Source organism: Eptatretus burgeri, chromosome 12 (assembly GCF_056783735.1).
Source record: "Eptatretus burgeri isolate ZD-2024b chromosome 12, Ebu_testis_v1, whole genome shotgun sequence".
Taxonomy (NCBI): Eukaryota; Metazoa; Chordata; class Myxini; order Myxiniformes; family Myxinidae; genus Eptatretus; species Eptatretus burgeri.
In genome coordinates, this window is record NC_140972.1 from 45,435,108 (window position 1) to 45,451,223 (window position 16,116).

A 16,116-nucleotide genomic window follows, 5' to 3' on the forward strand; every position below is an offset into this window, starting at 1 on the left:
ATTAAGCGGCTTGTTTTGTACGAGTTCCGTCGAGGGTGAAATACCCCGGTCGTTGGATCATGTGGGTATTTAGGTAAAATGAAGTTGGCAATCGAACCTACCCCATGTGGTCTGCCCATTGGCGTATTTCGGTTCTTGCACAAGGACCCGTCGGCTTCGGAGTTATCCAGGCGGCGATCTATATTGCGGGCGATCGGTCGGGCTGACTCGACTTGCGGCTCTGTCAGAGCGGTCGGCTCGCGGCCGACCCTGGCACCGTAACAATATACATACATACAAACATATACACATATATATATATATATATATATATATATATATATATATATATATATATATATATATATATATATATATACATACATACAAGATGAGAGTTTGAGTAATATATGGATGAGCTGATGCCGTCGGGTCCTGGATCAGTCAGTCAACGGTTGAAATAACCTTCTCCACCTCTTCAGGTGCAAAAGACACTATTCAGGAGCAGTTGGGTTTGACTGAGATGGATGGGTATCGAGAGTGAGGGGTCAAACCCATGAAATGTGGGTCACCTGCCATCTCTGACATTTGCACATCATACTTGGTGGTGGTCGTATGGCAGCTTAGCCGCCGGGGTAGCTATCATTTCTTGAAGCGCGACTATCGCTTATTCAGTGCCCCTCTATCAGTACACACACGGGAACTGGTACTCATTTCGCCGACCTCGGAAGGATGACAGGCTGAGTCAACCCCCTGGTGTATTAATTCTACGGCCGACGGGGCTTGAACTCAGGACCCTAGGATCCCAAGCTGCCACCCTAACCACTGAGCCAAGACCAGGCTCACATCATACTTTATTTTGTCCCATGCCACCAACAGTCAAGCACTCTGGAGTCTAGAGTCTCTACATCAGAAACATCATTCAGAGTAATTGTTGAAGAGGATTATTGAGAAACTGGTTTACTTGCAAGTTTACAAACCTCAAGATCAAATTTCACTCACGTCAAAATTAACAATAAAAGGTAAATAAAACTTATTTTAAAATGTAAACTAATGATTGTTTTCCCTCCCAACGTGTGACCAATGTGGTTCGTACATAGTCAGAGTGCACCTGAGAGCATCGAAAATCCCAAAGATTCCGGGGCCCTTCAGAAGGCCCTGATTTTTGTACCCTGTTATATCCACAAACTGGCATGTTACATCAGCGCTCTGAGCGAATCGTTGTTCGGACTGTTGCTTTATGACAACTGAACTGGTTACGGTGCCTTCGGTGATTGCTAATTGCGTGCCAAGCGAGCCGTTCCAAATCAACGCTTTTGTTGTTAGTTCGTTGTTATCAACCCCTCCTAGAAGTTAGTTACAAATAATTCCTTCCCTTGAATATAACTATTTCATTCAGGTTTGAGGGAAAAAGCTTCTTACCATTAAACTTCCTTTCCAGTCCTTGAGGTTTTTGCCTACATACCTCATTAGCACGGCAATTGGTCCTGGAAACGAATTCAAAAGTTGGAGGGTGGGAGAAGAAGGGAATCAAGCTGAATCATTCTTGACGTCATTCCATTCCACTGCCATGTATAAATGTGTTTCCGAATTTAATTTCCTCCTGTGAGCTTTTCCTGTTCGAATGGACTTCTCTCTGTTGATGTTAGCATATTTGAGATTTGATTACTGCTTCGATTCCTTTGGTAAAGGTAAGCTTATTCTTTTTATTCCCATGATTTTATGAGTTTCACGAGCTTTGCAAGTTTATGGGTCTTGGTATTGTCAGGTCAGGCCATATTAGATCTGTGACTTGCTACAGGTTCAATGTAAACCTGTACTAACCTATTTCATGGTCGGGTTGTTGGAAACGAAGCCATCTCCTCCACCAGGTTTCCTGGTGAGGAGGGTGTATGATAAGGACACCCAGCAGGATTAAAAACATAACCTGTCAAATGGTGGAGCCGTGGAGGAGCTCCTTGTGAGCCAACAACCATCCATATCTCGTGCCCAACTGTGTCTGCGGACGTCCTCCTGCAGTTGGGTTACTTTTTGTCAAGAGGTTGGGGCAGGATTTGCACTCCGGCCACCGTAAAACCCTTCACTCTGCAAAACACAAGAAAAACGCGAAGAAAACTGAAAACCCACTCCATGGGAGTACCTGTTGCACAGCTGCCCTCCACAGGGCAGCTCACAGGATGACAGAATTGGGGCAAAGCCTTTGGGACCCACACACTTTGATGATAAGAGGAAAACCATGGTGTACCCTTCCCGAATCAGATTGCGGTAGTGTGTGTCGGGGTGGTGCTGAGGTGTCGTCCACCAGACAGCGGTCTCCTTGGGTTAACCTGAGGCGGTCCCTTCGGGTGGGTGCCTGGAATGTCCTATCCCGAAGAGAGGATGATCACCTGTCTCTGTTGTCATCTGAGCTCAAGTGTTTCAACATCGGTATTGCAGCACTCTGAAGTTCAGAGGCCAGATAATGGCGAGATCATGGCGGGTGATGACATCTTCGATTGGTCTGGTCGCTCTGATGGTTACCATGCCCAAAGAGTTGCTGTAGCTGTGTCCAATATGCTGACTCCAATGATAATTGAGGTCACACCGGTCAACAAGCGTATTATGAGACGAATGATTTGTCACTCCTTGGGTGTCATTTCCCTGGTCTCTGTATATGCTCCGACTGAGGCGAGTGATCTCACCGTGCCACGCTCGAGTCTGTAGTTGATCAGTGCCCCAGGCGAGATAACAAAGTGGACTTTATTATTCTATAAGCTGTGGTACAGAACAGTTTTGACGCATTTTTAAAAATGGCCTTTTTCCGCTAAAAGCATGCAAAATTGTATGAAGTTGGACTGCTTGAAATTGGTGAGTATGTTTTGACAAATAACCACTCCAAATGCTAATGGCCATGCCCTACATGTATTCACGGGTTGGTTAAGCAACATTTCGATGTAATTCGGTCACCAGGTTCGGAGTATTTCACATGGTGTGCACACTACTTGGTGTGATAGGAAAGTGCTTTCAAGATGCGGAGTTAAGAGATCTTTGCGTTGAATCAGGAGTGATCACTGATCACTTCTGTTGAAGGTGTACTTGGTGGTCGAAGATACAACCATTCAGTGAGATTACACAAACTACTTTATGAGGCTCTGCAACGGCTTGCATGGAAGCGGTTTGATGGATGGATTCCAAGGAAATTATCCCCGAGATTAGAGAGATGATCAACGAGATTTCACAAGGCACATGCCAGGAGACCTTCACTGAAACACTTCGCAATCCAGTGTCTATATCATTGGCAGATTATTTCCAGCACTACCAGAATCATCTTCGTCAACCTGGAGGGCACCGAGCATAATTTTGGATGTCATACTTTTGATTTTGTCAATATGTTGAACCTGTTGTGCAGTTCAAGGGAAGGCAGTTGGTCTTTGCATCTCTCCACGATTCACGATATGATCCCATGGTCTTTCGCATATGATAAGCAGAACTATGCTTGTTAGTCTCTCAGATCTCACCAGTCTCTCAGCTAGCATAGCTGCACCTGGAGACGTAGCAACAGTATCTCCTGGAGGCTAGGAAGAATGACAGCACAGCCTATAATGTGTTCTGGGAGGAAAGGTTGGGAAAAGAGGCGAACAAGGGCATCTTTGAACCCTTGCAGAAGCAAAGATTAAAGACATTGAGTGACATTAAGGTGAAGAAGACGTATTAAACAAAGGGACATTCGGTGATAATGAAGGCAGATAGAAACCTTTGTTGCCAAAATGATTCTGATTGATCAAACAAGAAAGCTGCACATGAAGGATGTGCTCTCCCATCACCTTGAACCCACACCTTGAACTGGCTTTGGCTGATCCAGAAGGAACCATGAGGAAGACAAGCAAGTCAGCTCTGGCTAAACGGCTCAATAAAGACTTGTCACCAGTACAATCTATACCAGAAAACTCAGATTGTGTAATAGATGGGATGGCACTGGTACAGAAACTACTGATGGATTCAAACCACATGTCTTTTGCTGAAGTTTCCAAAGCCATCCTATCAGCAGCCTTGCGAGAAGGAGCAGCCAGTGGGCGCATTGATATGGTATTTGATGTCTATCGAGACGAGTCTATAATGAATGCAAGAGAGAGAGAGAGAGTCAACAGAGGATCTCAGAGTGGGATATCATTCATGACCCTTGCACCTGGACATAGAGTACAGCAGTGGAAGAATTTCCTCCTGAACACAGAGAACAAAACCCACCTGATTGAATTCCTTGTGACTGACTGGAGTGAAGATGAACAGAGAAGCAGACTGGCTGGGAAACAGTTCTTTGATACCATGGGAGAGACTTGCAGGAGACTAACGGTGGAATCAGTCAGCAATGTTGAAGCCCTCAGATGTAGCCAAGAAGAGGCAGACACCAGACTCTTCCTTCATGCGAAGCACTGTGCTGGGTCTGGCTTTACTGCACTTGTGATTGTGTCTGAAGAAACGGATGTCTTCATTATTGGCATGGAATTTTCATCACAGCTACCATGCTCACTTTACATGAAGGGTGGAACCAAGACAAGTGCTGAATATGTTAATGTCATGAAAGTTGCCAACATGCTGGGCCTGGAAAAATGCACAGGGCTTCTGGGACTGCATGTGCTTACAGGTTGTGATACCGTGAGCTACTTCGCTGGGAGAGGAAATGTTTCAGCACTGAAAAGGTTTTTGATCAGCGACAGACACAGCAACACATTGAAGTGCCTAGACACAACCTGGGACGTCTCATCACAACTTTTCAAAGCATTAGAGTCACATGCAGTCTATACAGCGCAAGGACAGTTACCGAGAACATCAATGAATTGTGGTTCAACCTGTTCTGTGCAAAGAAAGCGGAGGTTGAATCTTGTCAGCCTCCTCCTTGTGCCTCTTCACTGCAAAACCACTGAAAGAGGGCTAATTATCAATGTGCTGTCTGGAAAAGGAGCATGGAGGCTTTCCCTGAGATTTCCTCTCCTATTGGTCATGGTTGGAAGAAGGATGGGGACTTGGTTATTGACTGGGGGGGGGATGCCCCACCTGCCCCTGAGACAGTGATGGAATTGATTGCATGGAATGTTACTGTCGAAGTGAGTGCTTGGAGGAGAGCTGTACCTGCCGACAGAATAACATGAAGTGTACATACCTTTGCAAATTACAAACATGTAGCAATCAGCAAGCTGATGATGCGGACAAGGTAGAATTTGAAGCGAGTGATGATGATGATATTTCAGATGATGAGTAGTCAACTCTGTACTCGTAGCAGGCCCCTATGTGATCATTTTTGTTTCGGCCGACATTATCAAGACCTGATTTTCAAACACTAAACTAGTTTTTGACAGTTAGCCTTTGTATAATCTAATCCCACATTAAAAATTCATTCAGCAACATTTTAAATGCACTTTCTGTGATTGAGGTTAGCATTTTCAATTTGACCTCTGGTGACCTAATTACATCGAAATGTAGCTGAACCAACGCCTGAATACATGTAGGACATGGCCATTAGCATTTGGAGTGGTTATTTGCCAAAACATGCGAACTAATTTCAAGCAGTCCAACTTCATACAATTTTGCATGTTTTTAGTGGGAAAAGGCCATTTTAAAAAATGTGTCAAAACCGTTCTGTATCATAGCTTAAATAATAATAATAAAGTGCACTTTGTTCGACTTATAATCGACTTGGGTACTTCTTGTCTTCCATGTGAACCAATTTAGGTTAAGAAAGTCCCATTAGTATGATATATGTCGTGAGTTTTCTGACAGGTGGTCAGATTTTTAGGCAGGGGTCAAATTTCTTGACCTTTTGACCTCTGGTGACCTGCATAATTAATACATTAGTATATAACAGATACCAACATATAGAGGATCAGATTACCAGCATTTTTGAGTGATCGTTTACCACTATATGACCATTGCTTGCAAAGTTATTGAACTTTATATTTCTCCTACTCCAAAACCTGATCCCTCAGATTGGACTCGGATGTCCATCTTTAAGAGGTGATTACCACTACTAAGCTGTGAGTCCCGGATTGCTTTCAAAGATTTTTTTTTCATCTCTGGATATAGGACTTTCAAAATAGCATAGTGAGAATTTTCCACTCCAGGTGGTACCAATTGATGAAATTTTTGGGTCTGGCTCATGGACTGGCAATGTTGTTCGGCGATACTCCGTTTCGTTCAGTGCTCACTTGAGCGCTTTGAATCAAGCAAGCCGCTTGGCAAGCGATAACAAGCTGCTTGCTAACGGAACACGCCCGATGTTGGGGTTGAATGTTTAACATCGAATAATGAGGACACGATAATAAAACCGCACATATGCGCAAAGAGCACTGTATTAAATTGGTTTTAGTCCGGACGATGAACGAGTCGCGGCAGCGCACAGCACGCGATTGGACGCGCGCGTGGAGTTTTCGCGCCCTCAGCAGAACGCCGGCGGATCCGATTGGCTGGAAACTGTGACGTCATCCTTTTCGATGCACATCGCAGATCGTTATTTTTTAACAGAAAATGTATCGCGCCGTGTTCGTTTGATGATAATGTGACGAATGTTCGCGATGTCTGAGGCGATTTGACGATTTTGGTCGTTTTATCTCCGTGCCCATCAGCTCACAGATCGGGTCAAGGTGAGAATTATAACGAGCGTTCCGTGAGGAGACACCGAGCACGCATAACGACGTGTGATAGCGGCCCCATCAGAGCACGACTCGCACATAAAAATGCAGCGCTATTGACGGATTCGAACCGTCGTCACGATAAAGCGGCCACAGGACCAAGAAAGCCAGGATGGGTCCATCTCCTCCGTCTGAACCATATGCATGATTGGTGAGCAATGTTTCATTCCCACCTCACCCACTCCACAGCCTCCTTCACACCCCCACCCACTCCACAGCCTCCTTCACACACCCCCACCCACTCCACAGCCTCCTTCACACACCCCACCCACTCCACAGCCTCCTTCACACACCCCCACCCATCCACAGCCTCCTTCACACACCCCACCCACTCTCCACAGCCTCCTTCACACACCCCCCACCCACTCCACAGCCTCCTTCACTCACACCCCTCCACAGCCACACCCCCCCACCCACTCCACAGCCTCCTTCACACACCCACTCCACAGCCTCCTTCACACCACCCACTCCACAGCCTCCTTCACACCCCCCACCCACTCCACAGCCTCCTTCACACCCCCACCCACCCATCCACAGCCTCCTTCACACCCCCCACCCATCCACAGCCTCCTTCACCCCCCACCCACCACAGCCTCCTTCACACACCCCCACCCACTCCACAGCCTCCTTCACACCCCCCACCCACTCCACAGCCTCCTTCACACCCCCCCACCCAATCCACAGCCTCCTTCACACCCCCCCACCCACTCCACAGCCTCCTTCACACACCCCCACCCACTCCACAGCCTCCTTCACACCCCCCACCCACTCCACAGCCTCCTTCACACACCCCCACCCACTCCACAGCCTCTTCACACCCCCCACCCACTCCACAGCCTCCTTCACCCCCCCACCCACTCCACAGCCTCCTTCACACCCCCCACCCACTCCACAGCCTCCTTCACACACCCCCCACCCACTCCACAGCCTCTTTCACACACCCCCACCCACTCCACAGCCTCCTTCACACACCCCCACCCACTCCACAGCCTCCTTCACACCCCCACCCACCCACTCCACAGCCTCCTTCACACCCCCCACCCAATCCACAGCCTCCTTCATACCCCCCACCCACTCCACAGCCTCCTTCACACCCCCCACCCAATCCACAGCCTCCTTCATACCCCCCCACCCACTCCACAGCCTCCTTCACACACCCCCACCCACTCCACAGCCTCCTTCACACCCCCACCCACCCACTCCACATCCTCCTTCACACCCCCCACCCACTCCACAGCCTCTTTCACACATCCCCACCCACTCCACAGCCTCCTTCACACCCCCACCCACTCCACAGCTTCCTTCACCCCCCCACCCACTCCACAGCCTCCTTCACACCCCCCACCCACTCCACAGCCTCTTTCACACCCCCCACCCACTCCACAGCCTCTTTCACACACCCCCACCCACTCCACAGCCTCCTTCACACACCCCCACCCACTCCACAGCCTCCTTCACACCCCCACCCACCCACTCCACAGCCTCCTTCACACCCCCACCCACCCACTCCACAGCCTCTTTCACACCCCCCCACCCACTCCACAGCCTCTTTCACACACCCCCACCCACTCCACAGCCTCCTTCACACCCCCCCACCCACTCCACAGCCTCCTTCACACCCCCACCCACCCACTCCACAGCCTCCTTCACACCCCCCCACCCACTCCACAGCCTCCTTCACACCCCCCACCCACTCCACAGCCTCCTTCACACCCCCCACCCAATCCACAGCTTCCTTCACACCCACCCACTCCACAGCCTACTTCACACTCCCCTACCCACTCCACAGCCTCCTTCACACTACCCCACTCAATTTGAAGCCTCCTTCGCACCCCCTCCCCCATAAAATTCTCAGCCTCCTTCACCTCCCCCTTTCTTCCAGAAAATCCACAGCCTTCTTCACCACCTCCCACCAACTCCACAGCCTCCATCACCCCACCCAACCCACTGCTTCATTCACCCCCCCCCCACACCCAATCTACTGCCTCAGTCAACTACTTCTCACCTAATCCACAGCTCCTTCACACCCCAACCTCTTCCACTCCTCCATGAAACCCCTCCTCTCCGCCCCGACCCCTCTTTTGTTCACCATCCGTTTTCCCGGATATTCTCCTTCCTTGCTCCATTTCCTGTCTTCTTACAGCCCATGCACGCTGAGGGAGCTATGAACCAGCTCCTTGAAAGAGATGAATATGGAACTTCTTGTTAAAGTCTGCTCTCAGGCCGAACTGAGATGATACTCAGCTTCCATTCCTCTCGATCAAGTGTTGCTGTGTGTAGTTTTGTGCACGTCACATGTTAGCTCTCAATCAAGTTGTGTAATATGAAACTCAAATGAATATTATTATTACCACTGCCACAGAAGTTGGATGGAGGCTATGTTTTCACACTGATCTGTCTGTCTGTCTCTCAATGTTTGTGAACAAGATATCTCAAAAAGTGATTAACAGATTCAGACGACACTTTGTGGACCAGTTGGGTGTGTTACAAGGACAAATTAATTAGATTTTTGGAGTTCCAGATCCATATCCTGCCTTTCAGTGAGATACAAAACGTAAACTCTTCAGCCGAGCGGAGGATGCGCACTCTCAGGTGTCGTTCCAGTTGTTCATTGTTATTATAAAAGGATGATATACCATACTGTATATGTAATATATTGTTACGGTGCCGGGGGTCGGCCGCCAACCGACCGCTCTGACCGGTGCCGGAAGTCGAGTCGGCCCAACCGATCGCCTGGAATATAGATCGCCGCCCGGATAAGTCCGAGTCGACGGGTCCTTGTACAAGAACCGAAATATGCCAATGGGCATATCACGTGGGGTAGAGTCGATTGCCAATCTTCAATGTACCTAAATACCCACGTGATCCAACTTCCGGGGTATTCCACCCTCGACGGAACTCGTACGGAACAAACCGCCGAGGCGAGCCTGTCCCGTGCGTGATTCCGAGCGGCTTAATCGCCGAGAACCGTCGGTCCAAATGTCCACCTTTTACGGCAAACCAACAGCTCTCTAACTCCCAACACACGAAATGCTCAGTCAATGAACGAATTGACGCGACGATCTGAAAACATTTAATAATTGGGGTATTTATTAATAATAATGGGGAACTAGGGAAGCACGTAAGAGCAGAACTATTCCGACTATACGAAATGCAATGCAAAGATTTACAGCACACAAAGCACTTAACAATTTCCGACTGATGAGACAGGCCCAAGGACGCGCGCACGCACGCACGCACGCACGCACGCACGCACGCACGCACGCACGCACGCACGCACACACACACACAAGAAATCGTGGCTGAGGCCTTTAATAACGAGTTCCAGCTCTGAGGACAGGTGAGCTGAAACCCAGAACCTATCTTGAACCTCTCTACCTCATGTGGTCTTCAAGTTGCTCGGACCCGGGCTCCAGCGAGAGCAAGCTGCATACAATCGCCGTGAGCCGCGATCCTTCCCGCGCTCCAGCGAATCCTTCCGCGCTTCTCAACACGTGTTGTTGAGACGAGGTTCCATTCCTTCCCGTCGATGCGTTGCTTCCCCGAGGTACCATCTCCAAGAAGAGGTCGATGAGTCGCACCAAGCAGGGAACCAAACGGAGAACAAAGCTCCACGAATCAAGAAGAAGAAGAAGCCACCATTCGCAGCTCGAGCTGAGCAACCGGCTCAACTTTCATCCAAACAAAGCAGCTCTCCAAGAAGCCTACCGAGCCAAGCAGGATCCGAAGCTCTGCTGAACAACTCCTCTGCAGAAGCAAAAAGCTTCCGAAGGCCTCAACCCTAACCCAAGCCAAGCAGGACCCGACGGCCTGCTGAACGACGCAGAACCCAAACAAAGAAAATATCTCCTCTTTATCCTTCTCCGCCCCCTCCCCCGCGCTCAGCGTGACTCATGCCCTCGTGATCTATATCCCCCGCTCAACCACGGGTGGGAGGGAGTTGTTGACGTCATGAATCACGGGACGGAAGGGCTCTTCTTCCTTTTCGTAGAAGAGGGGGAGGGACGTCTCCATTGTTGTTCCCTAACTATTAAAATGATCCGCAGCGCATCTAATCGATTTCTGAGCATTTAAACAATGGAAGGTGAGCTATCTCGGGAACAAGCACTTATCGACATAGCTGACGAAAGGAACCTGTATGTTGTGTGCAATCGAATTCCAAATTCCTAACACTAAACCCTCCCCTTTTTACAGACTCTTCCCGAGTCGTCAAATTTTTGTGTGACCACCATGTGTAAGTTTTCCCCTAGTACGTTCTACCTTCGGATCCCTGAGTGCGACATTTCTTTATACGTGTCCCAAAAATAAATAACCTAATGCGCTGCGTGACTAACTAAACAAACTCTCACAGACTCATTTGGACAACTTAACTAAAATTGCCGGCACTAAAACAAACATGCAGGTGAGGTTCCACGTATTTACAATTTTCATTTGATTCATCCATTACATAACCATGGCCCAGGACTTGTGATCTGTGAAAGGGGAGAAGGAAAAAGTCATTTCAAAGTTCATTGGTGCAGGGGAATGAATGGAGATGGTCGCAAAACACAAATGAGCATGATGGATGCACGGGCCTGCAGGGCAGTCCTTGCAAAACTGGATGTTCCTGGCGCACATGGTGATGGATGGACACGGGCAAACGCAGGCATGGGGTCATGGCAGAGGCAGGCAAACTAGGCATGGCAATGCAAGCCCATGCAGAACAGGCGGCTGCAGCACAACAGGCCGGCAGGTGAAGCTGGCCGGCCTCTGGTGTGGTTCCATGAGGTCTGGAGGGAGTGCGGTGGTGCCGGCCGCTCTGAAGGCGGGCTCGGACCTAGCCTACTGTCTCCCCCCACACTATCGTCTTTGACTGTCTCTGTCCATACCCACTCCATTAATTTGCCACACAGCACAACAAAATTTCGCCCCTCTTTATTTTTATTTCCCTTTTATAATCGGCTCCCTAACCCCGTTTATCGTCATTGTCCTGCTAGCCTATCATGTCCACCTAGTCTACTCCCAATCCCTACGTTCCCTCTCTGGAGGGGAATAGGGAGAGACTAGCATCCTATCTCGAGGCCGAACAAAGCCTCAGAATGGCCTCCTCAGAGTTCAGTGATCTACCAAGGTGAGTCCAGCGGCCAACAGCGAGCGAAGGCATGGATGGTGCGAAGGGGTACATCTCCTATCTACCCTAACATTCATTAACCTGAAACTACCCCGGGGCTTTCCAAAAACGCCTCGCATTTTAAAACCATCGGTTCTAAAAACCATGATTCCCGTCGCCTGTGTTGGTGTCCATTATAAATTTGGGCCTTGCCCTCAAATTTTCATTCGTGCCCTCTCACAATTACCTGGCTATGCAGCGTAGCTCAACTGGCAGGAACTCCCCCTCTGCCGAACTCTAACCATGGCACCCCTAGGCCCGAAGGCTGCCTTCGAGCCTAGCTGCTCCTTACAACACAGGGGGGGGTTGCCCTCTCTGGCATTGCCCCCTACGATGCCCACGTGGCGTGGTGATGCTCTGGGTCCCTTTCCGAGGGTCGCCCGTGCCCACTACACTGCCCCCGTGGCATTCTGGCGCTACGGGTTCCGTTTCCGATGGGTCGCCCGTGCCCACTACACTATCCCGGCCCCTCTTGGGCCCTTGGCCTACTAGTCCGGTGCCTGGGGTGCCCACTAAACAAAACTCACCTTTCCACAGCTATGCTCCCAGCCGGTCCATGAACTCTTGCACCCCTCCATACGGGTTTCGTGCCTTCTCTCAACACCAACAACAAAACGACCTCCTTTTAGTAAATTGAACTACCCACGAACTAACATTAAACTGACCCCGGCATCCCTTGGGTGGGAATCACTCCTCCCCCCCAATCAGTCATCACACCAGGCATACCACATTCGCTCCACTCACACACTTGGGCCCACTGTCCCACACTCATTCCTCACACACTTTCCATTTCACAACTCACACCAACACTCTATACTGCCATCCATCCTAATTAAATCCCCTAACTAACTCGTGCTCCCTCGTCATCCCTTAAATCAATGCACATTCCTTTTCTCTTCGTAGCAAAGCTACGTCTCCACTACACATTTCCAGTCTGTCCGTGTCTCCAAAAATTCCCATTCCCTAAGTCTAAACTGAAATCCCTCTAACGGGATCCATTCCACGGGCTCCATGAGGAACAACCCACCCATGTCCCCATGAAGCCGGTCTAACTATCGCTAACCCATCCCCCTAATGAGTACTTCCTGCGCCCCCTAACAGGGGGGGGGTCTTCCACCCCCTGTCTGGGGCTCGTGTCCACTCGAAGTGGCGAGGCTTGCTTTTTTTTTCCTGCCAACACCAGTGCGGCAATTCGCAACCTGCCCGTGACGTCATGGCAGCTGTTCGCGCACCTCGACCCCTTGGACGGTAACATCCGGCAGGGATTCCCCTCCTGCCGGATTCCAACCATGCAGCCACGACGTCACTGCGCATCCCAAAGCAAGCCTCGTGTTTCGAGGGGTTCCCCACGCGAGCACATGTGCTCTGCTCATCCGTAACCCGCGCCGCGGAATCTCCGATGACGTCATTCGCACCCCGAACCTGCGTGATCTCTCGCGCAAGCCGGGGTATGCTCAGCGCATCGGGGAAACCGCTTCGCACGCTCTGCGAACAGAAAGTGCGATGCAGGCCACATTGGAGCTTTACAAACACAATCACCCGGAGAACCCCTCTGAATCAAATTCACAATCCAGCCTACCTTTTGTCCGTCCGCGGGATCGACTACATGCACTGCGTGCGTTTCCGGACCGGATTTCACTCGCGCAGGAGCGCATGTGGCGGCCTCGTGCATAGCACGGTACGGACCCCACGCGCGCTGCTGTGCCAATCCGGCACGGTCCCCGAAATAGCTACGGCCGCTACTCGGCCTTTGTCCTTCGTCAGGCACCGTCTTTGTCACACTCTCACCGCACATTCTCACGTGCCCTGACGCTCACACACTCCACCATGGCACTCGGACACGCGGTTGTGCCCTCTCGCATACCAACCACCATTTATCTTTCATACCTCACACATGCGGTTTCTTTCACACATGGCGCTTCTCCCTTAAACACCTTTTCACTCATGCATCGTGCTTCTTCCATACATGGGGTTTCACTCGCACACGGGGAATCGCTTGCACACGCCATAACACTTGCACCCGGGTTTTCACTCACACAATGCGTGCTTTCCAGCACGCATTTCGCTACACTCGTAACCACACACACCGGGACGACCACGCTGGGGATTTGCGCTACCTCAAGCGCTCCTGGGATCTCCATACCCCCCAAGCTCCGCGTGCACCCATTCACAGCACTCGCCCCCTCTACCTCGCAACGCTCAACCGGACTCACCTCGTCGCGATCCGCCTCAAGGGGGCACAGTCCCTCCCTCGTTCCTGAAGGAGGCCATCCTGCTGCTTGCATCGGGTCCCAACACATTTCTCAAGCTCAACCCCATTTTCCCTCGCTAACTCCATGTGTATGTGCTCATCTTTTACGCCGTCTTTATCGTGTAGTCTCTACTCTACTTTTTCTATCTCCCGCGTCTCTATACATTTTATTTCTGTTGTCTCTTCGTGTCTATTAGTTTCTTCTATTCCTGGATCTTCGTCTCTGTTTCCTCCTTTGTTCTATTTAATTCAGTCTCGACTCGGTCTATCTCCCGTGTCTCTGGCAATACTTCTTTTTCCTTCGTTGTTTCTGTTATTTCCCTCGTCTCCATTGTCTCTATGTGTCTCGTACACGTCTCAGTCACCCCATTTAATTTCCCCTCTGTGTCACCGTCACTTTCTTTGTCACCTGCACAAGTCTCGCCCAACGCGTCTCTCGAATTATTTTGACCTCCCCCGCTTCCATCCCGGGGGGCACAGCCGTTGCACTCCCCCTCACTGGCTCCATCGTATCGCCATGTGGTGCCGCCATTTTGCACACCGTTGTCCGCGCTTCGTCGCACGCCACTGCCGTCACTGCCTTTTGCCCAGCCTGGAGATTCTGCCCCATGCTCTGCGTTTCGCCCCGCTGGGATCGCGTATCATTATTCATCTCATCCATTTTGGCATTCATGTTCTCCATTTTGGCGTTTATTCTTTGCGTGAGTTCTATAACCTGCTGCATTGTCACCTGGCCTGGACGCTCCCACTGACTACTATTTGTGGTGCGGTTGTAATAATAAAACGAACCAGATGAACGGCTTTGACGCCTCTCCCAACTTTCTGGTACGGGTTTCTCTTGCATAACAGGAGTGTCCTGGGCGGTGAATTCGTCCTGGGCCTCTGGTTCCATTAACTCCACATCCACCTCACTACCCACCTGGCTCAACTAGCCTTGGCTGAACATTTTGTGTGCTGGGAATAAAATTTATAATGCTCGTAATTTGGGGACACGGGGAGGGGGGTGGGGGGGTTGCTCCGTGATCCGAATACCCCTGATCCGAATCCGTGAATTTTGCTACGGAGGCGGAGGGGGCCGAATCGCACTCCTGAACATCACTGTTACGGTGCCGGGGGTCGGCCGCCAACCAACCGCTCTGACCGGTGCCGCAAGTCGAGTCGGCCCGACCAATCGCCCGGAATATAGATCGCCACCCGGATAAGTCCGAGTCGACGGGTCCTTGTACAAGAACCGAAATACGCCAATGGGCAGATCACGTGGGGTAGGGTCGATTGCCAATCTTCAATGTACCTAAATACCCACGTGATCCAACTACCGGGGTATTCCACCCTCGACGGAACTCGTACGAAACAAACCGCCGAGGCGAGCCTGTCCCGTGCGTGATTCCGAGCGGCTTAATCGCCGAGAACCGTCGGTCCAAATGTCCCCCTTTTACGGCAAACCAATGGCTTTCTAACTCCCAACACACGAAATGCTCAGTAAATGAAAGAATCGACGCGACGAGCTGAAAACATTTAACAATTGGGGTATTTATTAATAATAATGGGGAACTCGGGAAGCACGTAAGAGCAGAACTATTCCGACTATACGAAATGCAATGCAAAGATTTACAGCACACAAAGCACTTAACAATTTCTTACTTATTAGACGGGCCCACGGACACGCGTTCGCACACACACACACCCAAGAAATGGTCGCTGAGGCCTTTAATAACGAGTTCCAGCTCGGAGGACAAGTGAGCTGAAACCCAGAACCTATCTCGAACCTCTCCACCTCGTGTGGTCTTCAAGTTGCTCGGACCCCGGCTCCAGCGAGAGCGAGCTGGATCCAATTGCCGTGAGCCGCGATCCTTCCCGAGCTCCCGCGAATCCTCCCACGCTTCTCAACACGTGCTGGTGAGACGAGGCACCGGTCCTTCCCGTCGATGCGTCGCTTCCCTGAGGAACCACCTCCAAGAAGAGGTCAAAGAGTCGCACCAAGCCGGGAACCAAACGGTGAACAAAGAGCTCCACGAACCAAGAAGAAGAAGCCACCATTCGCAGCTCGAGCCGAGCAACCGGCTCAACTTTCTTCC

The 16,116-nt window shown here is 50.5% G+C and overlaps 1 protein-coding gene across 9 annotated transcripts in view; it reads left to right on the forward strand.

Moving 5' to 3' along the window:
- The window catches only part of LOC147015528 (integrator complex subunit 14-like), a 183,327-nt gene that overhangs the window by 20,196 nt on the left and 147,015 nt on the right, over positions 1-16,116 (forward strand). Inside the window, exon 3 of one of the 9 annotated variants that reach the window (XM_085850350.1) lies at positions 6,576-6,792. The exons of 1 other annotated variant lie outside the window; for it this stretch is intronic. The gene's annotated coding sequence lies outside the window, so the exon portion shown is untranslated. Of the gene's footprint in view, positions 1-6,405; positions 6,793-16,116 lie in introns of those variants that run through there. 7 more of the 9 variants (XR_015050360.1, XM_085850353.1, XR_015050362.1 and 4 more) reach the window with 7 other exon arrangements.